Raw genomic sequence first — 11883 nt, forward strand, 5'->3', positions numbered from 1 at the left:
TAATATACTCTAATACTGTCTTCTCCTCTCTGTGTTCTACAGACGAGAAACGCGAGCTCCTAGTCACAAGGATGGAGTTCGGATAACGTCTCAACATAAGTATAGGCAGAACAACTGCTCTCAATTACTGAACGCTGTGTACTCAGTGACGAGTTCCAGCCCGGAGGTGAAGTCCAGAATCGTATAGGTTCGCAACAGTACAGTGCCTAACTGTTCTAACTATAAACTCTCCGCCGGCCGAAGTGGCCGTGCGGTTAAAGGCGCTGCAGTCTGGAACCGCAAGACCGCTAGGGTCGCAGGTTCGAATCCTGCCTCGGGCATGGCTGTTTGTGATGTCCTTAGGTTAGTTAGGTTTAACTAGTTCTAAGTTCTAGGGGACTAATGACCTCAGCAGTTGAGTCCCATAGTGCTCAGAGCCATTTGAACCATTTTTTTATAAACTCTCCTGAGAGCAAAGACAGCAAATCCGTCTGTACAAGCAGAGCTGATACCGAGCGACCGTCACACACGGGCGCTCACAATGGAAGACCTCATCTCTCCACCACTGGCTTTCCAGCAAGGCTCGGCTCTCCACCCTCGTAATTCCAAAAACCAATCATATTCCCAAAACTACGGAATATTCTACCTCTCTGCAGATTCTTCCGAATGCCGACCAACCATATTTTAGTCTTCTGTCGTCCAGCGCGGAAAGTTTGCGAGGAAAAACCTATACTCGTACAACGGTAAGCTTCTGAGTAAAAATCTTGGAAATAACCCAGCCTGCGTGGTTTCCGAGGTGACGCTTCTTCATTCCTCTCACCTGCGTTCAAGATTTGAAGAGATCCCAGTTATCCCTCCGGTCCTGCTACAATAGCAGCTGGCCTTCTCCCTATTGTGCTCCAGAGCTCAGGTGCCACGACGTCCATCTAGCTACTTCCTGTTTTTACGCAGGACCAACACCTGTGCAGACCTTCCACCCAAAGCTTGAGTTCTGCCTGTCGTTTCATCTCCACTGGCGTTGCAACCTCTACCAGTATAGGCAATCACTCATCACGTCATTCTGATAATAAAGACAACCCATCACCTTTCAAGCAATAAGCACTCCGTCTTCAGGCCACAAGTGTCCCATTGGGACCATCCGACCGCCGTGTCATCCTCAGATGAGGATTTGGATAGGAGGGGCGTGTGGTCAGCACACCGCTCTCCCGGTTGTTACGATGGTTGTCTTTGACCGGAGCCGCTACTATTCGGTCGAGTAGCTCCTCAATTTACATCACTAGGCTGAGTGTACCCCAAAAAATGGCAACAGTGCATGGCGACCCGGATGGTCACCCATCCTAATTCATGCAAGGTGTACGTGACAATCTCAGTCTCCTTTAAATCCTCATATATACGATGAACAACCTATCAAACGATATCTAATTGTGGTTGTAGTTCACGGCAAAGTATGTCGATGAGTGCTTGTAAGGTGTGAAATTATAGCCACCTTACACTTGGTCCAAAACTACTGTGTAACTCATGACCATTCCTGACTCCTGTTTTTTACAATATGATTCCGTTTGCTAACAGTAGCCCAAAGAAGCTCCGAGATGGAGCTCCCATCACCTGTCTCAATATCGTTCCTGATAGAGACGTAGTGCGGGCTGCATAAAACGAAATCGGTACGTGCAGCCTAATCGCCTTGTATAATAGTAATACAGATCAAAAGCATCTGTAAATCGCTATGCAATGCGAAATCGCCTATTAGACGTAACGAGAAGTTGATGTGCCAGTACAAGGGGGGGGGGGGGGGGGAGGAGTATTGTGTTGTCAGTAGAGAAGCAGTGACAGTGGAATCGGGCGTTCAGCAGAGCTCAGTGATTTCCAGCGTGGAAAGTCGTTGAATATCACATGCATAACGAATACATCACTCACATTTAAAGCCTTCTACAGCTGTCCAAGTCGACTTTTGGTGATATGATTGTCAAGTGGAAACGCCAAGCAACAATTACAGTGGAAACAAGGCCAGGCAGACCTAATGTACTGACATATAGGGACCATCGAACATGCTTGATGTGGTGTTAAGAGAGGCGCCATTGCACAATGAATGACTGGGGAAACCAGTGATCAGGGTTGCGGAATCAGATTATCCACTGTTTAAATCCGATAGAGGACTTTGGGTTTTGGAGAAACACTGAATGGTGTTACCTGCCATTGTGTGTGTATTGACAGCAGTGGAATTTGGGTGAGGTGGTGTTATGGTATGCGAGTGTTCTTCGTGGATTGGGTCTGGTCTCTTTGTTGCTATTAGCTACACGCTAAACGCGGAAGGGTAGGAAAACTATTTAACCTGTTGAGTACTTCCGAGACAGTGACTGTTTGTATCAGAATGACAATGTACCCTGTTATCAAGCAGCGTATGTGAAGCTGTGGTTTAAGGATAATAACAGTCTTGAAATTGACTGGCCCCCTAAGCATCCTGCTCCCTGCAGGACGCAGTCCAAGTCCTTGATGCACATATTTCCGTCTATGGGATGTTTACATGGAATGGAGCACTTGTTTACCACAAGTGAACGATAGAGCTGCCTACTGCCATACGCTGCGCATCCGTTTGATCCCCTTCATCACCCCACAGACAACGAACCGCTACTGATTTTCAGAGGTGGATTTGTTACTCAACATCGAAATGATGATTAAGCCGTGCCCAGCGACTCTGACTGCACAGCGTGGCAGCTTACTCGCTACCACTACCAGCAGCGCCACATACGTGCAGCAGGCAACGAGCACACCGCAACGCATCAGAGACACGCCCTCCTCCCCTACACCACGTCACATCGCATAATCCGGTGGTCTCTAGAACGGGTGAAGTTGGCCGCTGATAAATGCGGAGGAGAGATCGGATAGGTGGAAAGAGTACTTTGATGGCCTGTTTGACGGGGAAGATTTTACTGATGTGATAGAAGAAGAAAAACGAGTTGATTTAGAAGATAAAGGGGATCCATTATTAGAATCAGATTTTAAGAGAGCTTTAGAGGACACAAGATCAAATAAGGCAGAAGGGATAGATTTCATTCCATCAGAATTTCTAAAGTAATTTGGGGAAGTGGCAATAAAACGACTATTCACGTTGTTGTGTAGAATATATGAGTCTGTCGACATACCTGCGACTTTCGGAAAAATATAATCCACACAATTCTGAAGACTGCAAGAGCTGACAAGACTGAGAATTATCGCACGATTAGGTTAACAGTCCATGTATCCTAGTTGCTCACAGGCATAATATACAAAAGAATAGAAAAGGAAATTGAGGATGTGTTAAATGACGATAAGTTTGCCTTTAGGAACGGTAAAGTCACCAGAGAGGCAATTCTGAAGTTGCGGTTCATAATGGAAGCAAGACTACAGAAAAATCAAGACACATTCATAGGATTTGTCGACCTGGAAAAGGCGTTCGACAATGTAAGGTGGTGCAAGATGTTCTAAATTCTGGGAACAATAGGGGTAAGCTATAGGAAGAGACGGGTAATATTCAATACGTAGAAGAGCCAAAGGGTAATAATGAGATAGAACGATCAAGAACGAAGCGCTCGTATTAAAAAGGGTGTAAGACAAGGATGTAGAGTTTCGCTCCTGCTGTTCAATCTGTACATCGAAGAAGCAATGACTGAAATAAAAGTAAGATTCAGGAGTAGAATTAAAATTCAAGGAGACGCGATATAAATGATAAATTGCTTCTTGAGTGAAAGTGAAAAAGAATTACAGGCTATGCTGAAGGGAATGAACAGTCTAATGAGTACAGAATACGTATTGAGACTAAATCGAAGAAATACGAAACTAATGAGAAGTAGCAGAAATGAGAACAGCGAGAAACTCAAGACCAGGATTGGAGATCGCGAAGTAGATGAAATTAAGGAATTCTGCTACCTATTCAGCAAAATATTCCATGACGGACGAAGAACGGAGGACATCAAAAGCGGACTGGCACTGGCCAAAAAGGGCATTCCTAGCCAAGGGAAGTCTACTAGCATCAAACATACGTCTCAATTTGAGGATGTATGTTTGGTGCACTGCATTGTATGACAGTGAAATATGGACTGTGGGAAAACGAGAACAAAAGGCATCGAAGCATTTGAGATGTGGTGCTACACACGACTGTTGAAAATTAGGTGGACTGGTAAGCTAACGAATAAGGAGGTTCCGCACAGGATCGGAGAGGAAAGGAATATGTGGAAAACACTGATAACGAGAAGGGACAGTATGACACAACATATGTTAAGACATCTGGGAATGATTTACATGGCACTAGAGGGGGCTGTAGAGAGCAAAAACTGTAGAGGAAGACAGAGATTGCTATACGTCCAGCAAAGAATTGAGGGTGTGTGTTGCAAGTGCTACTCTAAGATGAAGGTGTTGGTACAGGAGAGGAATTTGTGGCAGGTCGCATCAAACCATTCAGAAGACTGAATCCTCTGAAAACATAACAAAATTAAAAAAGAAGCTGTTCGCACAGTGACAACAAGCCAGTGACACAATTCTGTCTACACGGTTACAACAAACGGGCTGGCTTTTCTCCTGTTTCCGTCCCATGCTGCGAGCTTGGGACACGTTTAGTGTTTGACTCTCGCTGAATTTACTACAGCCGTACGACGGACTCGGGCTTCATTGGCGAACATGCTGTATTTTACGGTGTACACTCTCTGCATATTCACAGCCATCCAGAAACGTGGACTGTTTACCCACCTCTCAGTCTGTGCAGGGTGTTTTTGGTCACATAAACAGAACAGAATGAGCTGGTCTGTCATCCGTCTGCTTTCACATATACACTTACATCTACATCTGCTCTCTTCAAACCACCTTACAGTGTGTGGTGGAGGGCACTACATGTACCATGGTCACTTTCCCTTTTTTTGTTCCATTCACCGATGGTTTAAGGGAAGAACGATTGCAGGTAAGCTTCTTTGATCGGACTGCAATCTTACACTGAAGAGCTAAAGAAACTGGTACACCTGTCTAATGTCGTGTAGGGCTCCCGTGATCATACAGAATTGCCGCAGCAAAACGTGGCATGGACTCGACTAATGTCTGAAATAGTGCTGGAGGGAATTAACCCCATGAATCCTGAAGGACTCTCCATCAATCCGTAAGAATACGAGGGGGTGGAAATATCTTCTTGACAGCACTTTGCAAGGTATCCCAGATACGCTCAATAATGCTCATATCTGGGGAGTGGCGTGGCCAGCGGAACCATTTAAACTCAGAAGAATGTCCCTGGAGCCACTCTGTAGCACGACAGCGCTTAACTTCGGTGATCTGACGGAAACCGGTGTTACCACTGCGGCTAGTCCGTTGGCGGTATGTATTAACAGTGACAGTAAAACACGAAGAATAACTCCAGAAGCGACTGACCAGTGGTGCTACTGCATGGCGGTAGCAGTGAGAGTGGACGAGGATAGTGCTGTCGTTGCTGGAGTCCTGGTTCCTCTTCATGTCTTACTGTCCCTATTAACACATATTGGTAAAACTAACGTATAACGAGACCAATCTCAGACCGCTCTCTCCAATGAGCGCGTGAAACTCCGGTTTAAACATAATGTTGTTTGTAACGGGAAACAAAAAAAATGGTTCAAATGGCTCTGAGCACTATGGGACTCAACTTCTGAGGTCATTAGTCCCCCCAGAACTTAGAACTAGTTAAACCTAACTAACCTAAGGACATTACACACATCCATGCCCGAGGCAGGATTCGAACCTGCGACCGTAGCGGTCTCGCGGTTCCAAACTGCAGCGCTTAGAACCGCACGGCCACTTCGGCCGGCTAACGGGAAACAAAGCGACGATTACCGAAGACACAGGGAGTCGCATGAGAGACGTGATGAACAGTATTTGTTTCGGATGACTCCAGTTAAACACACCAAAAACAAAATTGCAATTATCTGCTGGAACACCAGAGAAAAAACACCTGTGTACGCTCGAATTTTATACAGGGTGTCCCATTTATCTGGACCACCCCCAGTAACTGTTTGTCCAGATGCAAATTACAAAATGTTTCCAGCAAATGTTCTTCAGCTGTGAGGGTGACATCGATCAGCATGATTGCCTTCGTTGTAGCTTGGTTTTTTACAAAGATATGAACAGTGGTATGACTTTTTTAAATGACACCCTCTATTTTTTATTCGGTAATTCATTTCCTCTCCTGAAGACCTATTCAAAAATGTATCACAGTATACCATTCACTGAAACACAAATTATTAATTACACAACAAAACATTGACTTTGAGCCCGGCGCCAAAAACTCGTCCATTTGCTGGAGTTGTCACAAACAAATGGATAACAAGTAAAAACATAACACAAAATTGACTTTGACTCAATTGCGCCGTTGCCCAGGAGTAGAACATTCAAAGGTGCTCAAAGTGGTTACCCTCGACACCGATACACAGGTGCACTCGTTGAACGAAAGAATTATTTACTGCTTCCAGTGTGCCTGCTGAAGGGAATTACAAGCAAGCACAATATGTTCCTGCATGTCCTCTGGAGTTGTTGGAATATCGCGATAGACAAGGTCATTAATGCATCCCCAAAGAAATAAGGCCAGAGGATTTAAATCAGGAGACGTAGCATGACAAGTAACTGTTCCTCCTCGACCAATACATCTGTCAGGATACCTTCGGTTCAGAACACGACGTGCACGCAAGGCATTATGTGCTGCACATCCATCGTGTTGATACCACGTAAGCATTCTGGTTCTTAGCGGCACCTCATCCAGAAGAGGAGGAGGAATTCATCTGAGGAAGGTGGCATACGCTGTGCCGTTTAGACTACCATTGATGAAAAAAAGGCCAATATTTGTAGTACCAAGCATCCCACACTAGACGTTAACTCTCCATTGTTGCTGATGTTTCACCTGTCTAAGCCATCGTGGGTTGTCGATGGACGAATAATGCATGTTTCTTTAATTTACCTGTCCTTTGTTTGAGAAGGAACTTTCGTCAATAAATAGAATACTGGAGAAGAAGTTCGGGTTGGCAAGGATTTGTTGCTGTGCCCACTGACAAAACTGCATCGATTCTGGAAATCAAAAAATGGTTCAAATGGCTCTGAACACCATGGAACTTAACTTCTGAGGTCATCAGTCCCCTAGAACTTAGAACTACTTAAACCTAACTAACCTAAGGACATCACACACATCCATGCGCGAGGCAGGATTTGAACCTGCGACCGTAGCGGTCGCGCGGTTCCAGACTGTAGCACCTAGAACCGCTCGGCCACTCCGGCCGGCTTCTGGAAATCATTCCCATGCAATTTTTGATGTAGTTGTGTAAATGGTAAGGGTGGGACCGATGACGTGTAAGAATACGATGTACACTGGTTTTAGGAATGCTAATCTCGTGTTCAAGTTGCCTTATGCTCACATGTGGATTCATTGCAACGGAAGCAAGAACAGTAACTTCGGCAGTTTTGTCTGTGCTGGTGCTACGACTATTGCGTTGTCGTGGGTTGAAACTTCCCGTTTTCTGAAGCATCGCAACAAGACGAGAAAACATCCGTCGGGAAGGTGGGTTCTTGCCAGGATATCGCTCTCTGTACAGTTCCGCTGCGTACATAGCATTTCGCTTACCTTCAACAACAACAATAAAAGAAACTTTATGTCGATGCAGTTTGTAGGAAGGACAGCCTTTACTATATGCCTGCTCTACACAACAGTATTTAAAAGGATTAAACTACTGTACTTAATGCACCCGTACATAAGAAAACAGTATCGCAATTACTGTTCTGCTAACTTACATTCCCCATAGGTGAGTAGCATTTCTACGTTCTCTTCGTTGGTGTACATTCTACTCACACAACTCTTCAACTGACGATGGTAGACGGAATGACGGGTGCGCATTCTAGTTATGTTTACATTTGTCCCCTGTCAAAGTCGTCAGGGCGTGGATGTGTTCCATCACCCCGATTATCTGCACTAAGCACTGGGAGTGTCAACACGAAACGACAATGTTGTATTATGTAATTAATAACGTTGTGTTTCAGTGACTGGTATACTGTGATAAACTTTTAAACAGATTTTAGCAGAGGAAATGAATTACTAAATAAAAAATACAGGGTGCCATTTTTAAAAGTCATACAGCTGTTCATGTCTTTCTATAAAACAAAGCTACAACTAAGACAATCATGTTGATTCATGTCCCCCTGACGGCTAAAGAACATTTGCTTGAAACATTTTGTAATTTTCATCTGGACAAAAGGTTATTTAGGGAGGTCAAGATAAGTGGGTCGTTACTTAATCGCCAAATAAACTGGTACAGGCATATATATATTCAGATACAGGGTATAGAGATATGTAAACAGACAGAACACGGCGCTGCTGTCGGCAATGCCTATACAAGACAACAAGTGTCTGGTGCAGTTTTTAGATCGGTTACTGCTGCAGCAATGGCAGGTTATCAAGATTTAAGTGAGATTAAACGTGGTGTTATAGTCGGCCACGAGAGATGGGACACAGCATTTCCTAGGTAGCGTTCAAGTCGGGATTTTTCCGAACGACTGTTTCTCGAGTGTACCGTAAATATCATGAATCCGGTAAAACATCAAATCTACAGCATCGCTGCGGCCGAAAAAGATCCTGTTAGAACGGGACCAACGGCGACTGAAGAGAATCGTTCAGCGTGACAGAAGTGCAACCCCTCCGAATACTGCTGCAGATTTCAATGCTGGGCCATCAACAAGTGTCAGCGTGCGAACCATTCAACGAAACATCATCGATGTGGGCTTTCGAAGCCGAAGGCCCACTCGTGTACCCTTGATGACTGGGCCCGTTAACACCAACATTGGACTGTTGATCACTGGAAACATGTTGCCTAGTCACAAGAGTCTCGTTTCAAATTGAATCAAGTGGATGGACGTGTACGGGTATGGAGCAAATCTCATGAATCCATGAATCCATGAATCCATGGAGGGTCGATGTGGACGCTGGCCGTGTGGCATCGCCCGCTCTGCCTGTGAGTGGACATGTGGCTGCTCCTTCAGCAAGCTCCGAGCAGGCACACGGGGGGAGGGGTTTATTAGTGATTGGGAGCTCCAACGTTAGGCGGGTGATGGAGCCCCTTAGGGAAATAGCGGAAAGGTCGGGGAAGAAGGCCAGTGCTCACTCTGTCTGCTTGCCGGGGGGTCTCATCCGAGATGTGGAGGAGGCCCTGCCGGCGGCGATAGAGAGCACTGGGTGCACCCGACTGCAAATTGTTGCTCATGTCGGCACCAATGACTCCTGCCGTCTGGGTTCAGAGGTCATCCTCAGTTAGTACAGGCGGTTGGCGGAATTGGTGAAGGCGGAAAGCCTCGCTCGCGGGGTGGAATCAGAGCTAACTATTTGTAGTATCGTTCCCAGAACCGATCGCGGTCCTCTGGTTTGGAGCCGAGTGGAAGGCTTAAACCAGAGGCTCAGACGATTCTGCGGAGATCTGGGGTGCAAATTTCTCGACCTCCGCTATCGGGTGGAGAAATGTAGGATCCCCCTGAATAGGTCAGGCGCGCACTACACGCCGGAAGCGGCTACAAGGGTAGCGGAGTACGTGTGGAGTGCACATGGGGTTCTTTTAGGTTAGAGAATTCCCTCCCTAGGCTCGACAAGACGTCTCCTGAGACGTGGCAAGGTAGGAGTAGGCAAAATGCGACAGGGAATAACAATATTAATGTGCTAATAGTAAACTGCAGGAGCGTCTATAGAAAGGTCCCAGAACTGCTCTCATTAATAAACGGTCACAACGCCCATATAGTACTAGGGACAGAAAGTTGGCTGAAACCAGACGTAAACAGTAATGAAATCCTAAACTCAGATTGGAATGTATACCGCAGAGACAGCCTGGACAGTGAAGGGGGAGGCGTGTTTATAGCGATAAGAAGTGCAATAGTATCGAAGGGAATTGACGGAGATCCGGAATGTGAAATAATTTGGGTGAAGGTCACTGTTAAAGCAGGCTCAGACATGGTAATTGGATGTCTCTATAGGCCCCCTGGCTCAGCAGCTGTTGCAGCTGAACACCTGAAGGATAATTTGGAAAAAAATTCGAGTAGATTTCCCCACCATGTTACAGTTCTGGGTGGAGATTTTAATTTGCCCGATATAGACTGGGAGCCTCAAATGTTCATAACGGGTGGCAGGGACAAAGAATCCAGTGAAATTTTTTTAAGTGCTTTATCTGAAAACTACCTTGAGCAGTTAAGCAGAGAACCGACTCGTGGCGATAACATATTAGACCTTCTGGTGACAAACAGCCCCGAACTATTTGAAACAGTTAACGCAGAACAGGGAATCAGCGATCATAAAGCGGTTACTGCATCGATGATTTCAGCCGTAAATAGAAATATTAAAAAAGGTAGGAAGATTTTTCTGTTTAGCAAAAGTGACAGAAAACAGATTTCAGAGTACCTGACGGCTCAACACAAAAGTTTTGTCCCAAGTACAGATAGCGTTGAGGATCAGTGGACGAAGTTCAAAACCATCGTACAATATGCGTTAGATGAGTATGTGCCAAGCAATATCGTAAGAGATGGAAAAGAGCCACCGTGGTACAACAACCGAGTTAGAAAACTGCTGCGGAAGCAAAGGGAACTTCACAGCAAACATAAACATAGCCAAAGCCTTGCAGACAAACAAAAATTACACTAAGCGAAATGTAGTGTGAGGAGGGCTATGCGAGAGGCGTTCAATGAATTCGAAAGTAAAGTTCTATGTACTGACTTGGCAGAAAATCCTAAGAAATTATGGTCTTATGTCAAAGCGGTAGGTGGATCAAAACAAAATATCCAGACACTCTGTGACCAAAATGGTACTGAAACAGAGGATGACAGACTAAAGGCCGAAATACTAAATGTCTTTTTCCAAAGCCGTTTCACAGAGGAAGACTGCACTGTAGTTCCTTCTCTAGATTGTCGCACATATGACAAAATGGTATATATCGAAATAGATGACAGAGAGATAGAGAAACAATTAAAATCGCTCAAAAGAGGAAAGGCCGCTGGACCTGATGGGATACCAGTTCGATTTTACACAGAGTACGCGAAGGAACTTGCCCCCCTTCTTGCAGCGGTGTACCGTAGGTCTCTAGAAGAGCGTAGCGTTCCAAAGGATTGGAAAAGGGCACAGGTCATCCCCGTTTTGAAGAAGGGACGTCGAACAGATGTGCAGAACTATAGATCTATATCTCTAACGTCGATTAGTTGTAGAATTTAGAGCACGTATTATGTTCGAGTATAATGACTTTTCCGGAGACTAGAAATCTACTCTGTAGGAATCAGCATGGGTTTCGAAAACGACGGTAGTGTGAAACCCAGCTCGCGCTATTCGTCCACGAGACTCAGAGGTCGATAGACACAGGTTTACAGGTAGATGCCGTATTTCTTGACTTCCGCAAGGCGTTCGATACAGTTCCCCACAGTCGTTTAATGAACAAAGTAAGAGCATATGGACTATCAGACCAATTGTGTGATTGGATTGAAGAGTTCCTAGATAACAGAACGCAGCATGTCATTCTCAATGGAGAGAAGTCTTCCGAAGTAAGAGTGATATCAGGTGTGCCGCAGGGGAGTGTCATAGGACTGTTGCTATTCACAATATACATAAATGACCTTGTGGATGACATCGGAAGTTCACTGAGGCTTTTTGCAGATGATGCTGTGGTGTATCGAGAGGTTGTAACAATGGAAAATTGTACTGAAATGCAGGAGGATCTGCAGCGAATTGACGCATGGTGGAGGGAATGGCAATTCAGTCTCAATGTAGAAAAGTGTAATGTGCTGCGAATACATAGAAAGACAGATCCCTTATCATTTAGCTACAAAATAGCAGGTCAGCAACTGGAAGCAGTTAATTCCATAAATTATCTGGGAGTACGCATTAGGAGTGATTTAAAATGGAATGATCATATAAAG

Source organism: Schistocerca nitens, chromosome 7 (genome assembly GCF_023898315.1).
Source record: "Schistocerca nitens isolate TAMUIC-IGC-003100 chromosome 7, iqSchNite1.1, whole genome shotgun sequence".
Lineage (NCBI taxonomy): Eukaryota > Metazoa > Arthropoda > Insecta > Orthoptera > Acrididae > Schistocerca > Schistocerca nitens.